Consider the following 6,000-nt stretch of genomic DNA (forward strand, 5'->3'; position numbering starts at 1 on the left):
TTAGAGTAACATCTTCCTGAGATTAACCCAAAAGTGATCCTCCTGGGCACCACAGGAAAATAGTCTTCCTTTACATTTCACTCGGCATAGTGCTAATTCCTAGGGAAGAGGAGATCGATAAAGTACTATCTTTGTCCTACAGGAGCTCTCTTCTTCTGTGTTACTCTTGCCTAGATTTGGTAGGCACACAAGCCAGTGAGCAGGAAAATTCTTGAGTAAATGCAGTGTTAAAGATACTCTAAATTACAGCACAGAGTAAGAGCAGTTCTTGGTAAACCATAATTATTGGAAAGAACCAAGGAATTCCCCAGCTGGTATTAGGGGTAGCACCTAATTCTGGATCTTTTGATTGAGCTTGAAGGAAAGGGAAAAACAGATTGTTCATTTGGTTTTCCCTTCTGACAAGTTGCTAGATCACTGCTTTTGTGAAAAATTTGTTATCCTAAGGCAACTATGTTTTCTATGCGGCCCCCTAGAGGGTGACACATAACTGCCAACAAAAAAAGAATCTTCAGGAAATCTTTTAGCAAAAAAATAGCTGAAGTAATCACATTGTATCAGCATGAAAGTACTAACCTAGAACAATAAACTATAAAGGGTGAAAGCCATGAAGATATATTAATAGTTCAGAAAAGCTTTAAAGTAGTTAGTCCTCACAATGCCCCTAGGTACTTTATTACAAAAAACACCTAGGTTCTTCAGAAAGTTCCCAAGGTGAACTACAGAACCAAGAAGAGAACCTCACTTTTATAATTTATGCATATCATAAACCGGGGGAATACTAAAGGGTGAAATTGAGCTAAAACCTTTCACGTGTCTTCCTTCCCTGCTTCTTAAGATGTGGGCCTTATGGAAATAGACATGGAACCATGTGGCTGGAACCATGTGGCTGTGGATGAACTTGAGTAACCCTGAGGTTTCTTTTGTTGTTTTGTTTCTTGTTTTTTGTTTTTCCCTGAAGGCACCTGAATATGCCAATGTTTTCCTAAACCAAATGGGAAGCAAGAGAAGTTACAGATAGTGTTAGGAGGAGAGAGGGTGGGATTGACCAAGGCTGGAGAAACAAATGGACTCCTCAGGCTCATGAACTATCCCGGGACAACTGAGCTCTGGAATTCAGCTGCAGGTCATTCTCTTGTCCTGTTCAGAGTTTGTACGTTGCTACTCAGTGGTTCCCCCTAGACAATATGGGGTCTCTGTTAGGCTATGTTTCAGCTTCCCCAATTACAGTCTCTGTACCCTTCACCACAGGTTTCTTCCATTCAATACAGAGCACTCTACCTACCACTATAAGATAAAGGTCAGAGTCAAAACCAAAGAGTTTCACAAAAACAATAACCGCCTTGTTCCCCACAACCTCTCTCTACCCTATAACCTCCCCAAAGGGAAAAAATGCAAGAAGGGATCTTGGTTTGAATGGAAATTGATTAAACTTTTTTTTTTCCAGTTTCAACACTATTTTTTCTAAACTCTTGGTTTCTAGTGACCTTTCAAATACAGAATAATTAAGAGCTGAAGTTTTTTAATTGAAAAAACTAAATTCAAAAGGCATCCAACAATTTTGCCAGCTCTTATTTTGGGGGCATACAAGACCCTGACATTTTAGAGGCTCCTTACTGCCCACCAGCATTGCTGTACCTTGCCAGGAATGCTGATGCATCTTAAATAACGAAAGAACTGTGACTCACAGCTCCAAAATTTCTCATAAGAATTATATTCTGTATCTAGAAATTTAGGAAGGAATGTTCCAGAAATGTGTAAGCTATAGATAGATAGATAGATAGATGATAGATAGATAGATAGATAGATCAGATTAGATGATAGATGACAGATAGATGACACATTGAATTAAATAGACAGATAGATACAGATATAGATACAGAACTAGTTTTCTCATATACTCCAGCATATCTAGTTGTAGATAGCTGTTTCTACAGCTGAACATATGGCACACACACACACACACACACACACACACACTCACATTCAGATTCTGCTGTCTGGATATCCCTAAGCATTCCAGACTTTTGGAGTAAAAGTTTTTCAACTATTCAAATAAAATGGCACAAGTACCCGAGTTCCATACAGAGGTAATTCCTCACTACAGGACTGGGAAAAGAGACTGGCTCCTCTTGTCTGTGTGGGTGGGAGAAGGTTCTGCAGCACACCTCTGGAGCCCAGGAGAGCAGGAGATACAGCCAGGGCAGGCAGACCCCTCAGAAGGAGCTGTGGGTCTTTGTTCTGCTGCTGTTCTGCCTTTCCTGATGAGTGGGGTTGGGGGCACACAGCCATTGAAATATTTGGACTCTTGCTCTCCTGTGCCATTAGAGAGGCTGCTGCCCCAGGCAGGCCAGCCCTCCTCCTCTCGGCTACACTCATGTTGCTCAGACTACATTTCAAATAAAAAAAATCTTCTTACCAAAAAAAAAAAAAAATGCTCTTCTCCATTAGTCCATTCTGCAGTCTGATTATCCATGATGCCTGGCTCTCAATTCTTGGGCCTACTCTCCTCTTCTAGCACTGCCTTGTCCACATGAATACCATTCTTCTTTGTATCCCCTAAAGCACCACTAACTTGAAGGTGTATGTGTAATAAAGTTTATTTTTTTTAATTTTTTTAAATTTTATTTATTTATTCATGAGAGACACAGAGAGAGAGAGAGAGAGAGAGAGAGGGAGAGAGAGAGAGAGAAGAGAGAGAGAGAAGCTCCATGCAGGGAGCCCGATGTGGGACTCAATCCCGGGTCTCCAGGATCACGACCTGGGCTGAAGGCGGCGCTAAACCACTGAGCCACCCAGGCTGCCCTGTAATAAAAGTTTAATGAAAATTTAGAGTCACTTGGCTGGCTCAGTCAGTAGAGCATATGACTCTTGATCTCAGGGTTGTGAGTTCAAGTCCCACATTGGGCATGAAGCCTACTTAAATTGGTTTAGAAAGTTTTATCAAAATTTAGAAAGGAGTACAGAAATATGGGAATATTAGTCTTTGATGACCTTATGTTCCTTCACCACTTCTACCACAAATAACATTCCCTTTGCCAAGGATTTCCTCAGGCACCCTATCAGATGCCTCCTCTGTGGATGTCCTCCTATCTTTCATTTTCTGAACTTCTCTCCCAGGCTACCTATGTATGTGCAGACCTCTTACTTGTTATGCAGTACAATCACCTCTTCCTTTGTTTTCCCTCTTTCCCCAAAATACTTACCAAAAAGACTCACCAAAATTATTTTTCTAAGCAAAACACTGTTTTTTTAAAAAAGATTTTTATTTATTCATGAGAGACACAGCAGGAGAGAGAGGCAGAGACACAGGCCGAGGGAGAAGCAGGCTCCCTTTAAGGAGCCTGATATTGGACTTGATCCCAGATCCCAGGCAGTCATTCTACCGCTGAGCCACCCAGGCGTCCCATAAGCAAAACACTGTTTACTTAAGATGGATTTATGCTATGCCCAGGGAAAGTAGAAGCAACTATAGTTGGTTTTTGTTTAAAATAGCATTCTTTTTCTTTTTCAACATACACACACATACATAATTTTGTTAAACTATTAGAGATTATCCCTGAAAAATTGAATTTAGCAAAGTTGGGAACTTTTCTTTTTCTACAGAATGTGTTTGTACATGTGTGTACGGGGTGTGTGTGTGCCTGTGTGTGTGTGTTGTAAAAGACTTTTTTTTAATGATCAGATTCTACTTTGCAATTAAAGAAGAAAAAAAAGCAGAAATGAATTAAAACTTCTGGGGCTAATCCTTTTCTCCTTCCCCATATCCTATCTATTGATACAATCCATCTCTAAAACATCACTTCCTCATACACTTCCCTTTTCCTCTGCTGCTACCCTCTGGTTTATGACCTACTGTTTCTAACTTAGATGCTACAATAATCTCCTAATTTGTCTCTATGCTTTCACTTTTACAATTCACTCTCTGCATAGTGGAGAGATTTTAAAAACATGTTATGACACCTCCTTCCTTAAAATTCCCAATAACAGGGATGCCTGGGTGGCTCAGCAGTCAGGTTGCTACCTTCAGCTCAGGTCGTGATCCCAGGATCCTGGATCAAGTCCCACATCGGTCTCCTGCAGGGAGCCGGCTTCTACCTCTGCCTATGTCTCTGCCTCTCTCTCTCTCTCTCTCTCTCTCTCTCTCTGTGTGTCTCTCATGAATTAATAAATAAATCTTTTAAAAAATTCCCAATAACATGTAGACCCCTTCCCAAGGCCATGTATAAGACCTACTCCCCACCTTTATTTCTGGCTTTACCTCCTGTGGCTCCCCCTCTTGCTCCCAGTGTTCTAAGTACACTAGTTGGAGCACATCAAACTCATCCTTGCCCCAGGAGCCTACCACTTACCTAAACTAGTTTACATGTCTTGGCTTCAATGACACTTCCCTGGGAGGCCCTCTTTAAGCATAGTATCTATTTTGGTTATGATGTTACTCTCTATTGAGACACTAATAACCTGCAACTACTTGATTACCCATGTATCTGTATCTCCATGGGACACAGATCACAATTGTTTTGTTCTCTGTTATATCCTCTACAAATGCATACAATATATAGGTAATAGCAACATATGGATGAATAAATGAATGAATGAAGCACCTTCTCCTTTTTTTAAAAAAATATTTTATTTATTTATTCATGAGAGACACAGTGAGAGGCAGAGAAACAGACAGGGGGAGAAGCAAGCTCCATGCAGGGAGACCGATGTGGGACTCCATCCAGGAATTCCAGGATCACGCCCTGAGTTGAAGGCAGATATTCAGCCGCTGAGCCACCCAGACATCCCTGAAGCACCTTCTCCTTAAAAGGTTTGTACTAGGAACTTTATATGTAGGTACAAAAACATGCTTGTGCTTCTAGGATCTTCCCCTCAAACAGGAAGAATAAGACATAAATAAATGACAGCAAAATGTTACTGTAATTCAGAAGAGGATGAAACACTAGTTAAGAAAACCAAAGGCTTTGTAGATGAGTAGGGTATTTGAGATGGACACTGAGAAATGGGTAAGATCACAAAGGATGGAAATTGCAATATTCCAGGTAGAATAAACGAAGACATGCGTGTATGAAGTGCAAAGCATCCTTGTCAGGGGTGACATATTGAACAGTTCTGCTTAGAAGAGGTTTGTGTTAATAAATTAATTAATTTAATTATTAATTAATTTAATTAAATTAAATTTTAAAAAAAGAAGAGGTTTGTATTATGTGGGTTAAGTGGGGGAAATGCAGATTGGGGCCAGATTTTTGCAGCTCATTAATACCTGAATAAGAAATTTAAACCTGTAGTTTCCTGAGAATACTGACATAATTAAAGTAAACTTAAGAGAATCTTGTACTGACACATAAGACCAATTGGAGGGTGTATTCATTTGCCAGGGCTGCCATAAGAAAGTACAAGCAAACAGAACTATGACTTCCACAACAGAAATTTAATTTTTCAGAGTTCTGGAGTCTAGAAGATCAAGCTTAAAGTTTTGGCAGATTTTATTTCTTTTCAGGCCTCTCTCTTTAGCTTGCAGATAGCTGTCTTCTTCCTGTGTCCCCACATGGTCACATTTGTGCTCACACGTGATGAATGTTTCTCTGTGTGTCTTAATTTCCTCCTATTAGGAAATCAGTCCTATTGGATTGGGGCCCAACCTAATGACCTCATTTTAACTTAATAACTTTAAAAAAAAAAAGGATTTTATTTATTTATTTATTTATTTATTTATTTATTTATTTATGTTTTGAAAGAAAGAGTAAATACACACTCAAGAGGGGCAGAGGGAGAGGAAGCAGCAGATTCCCCACTGAAAGCCTGACTCAGGGCTTAATCCCAAAGCTTGATCCCAGGGCTGGATCATGACCTGAGCTCAAGGCAGACGCTTAACCAAGGGAGCAACTCAGGAACCTTTAACTGAATAACTTTCTAAAAGCCTTATCTCCAAATACAGTCACATTCTGAGGTACTGGGCATCAGAAGTTCAAAATATAAACTGGAGGCGGAGGTGGG

The sequence above is a fragment of the Canis lupus genome, chromosome 7, assembly GCF_011100685.1.
Source record: "Canis lupus familiaris isolate Mischka breed German Shepherd chromosome 7, alternate assembly UU_Cfam_GSD_1.0, whole genome shotgun sequence".
Lineage (NCBI taxonomy): Eukaryota > Metazoa > Chordata > Mammalia > Carnivora > Canidae > Canis > Canis lupus.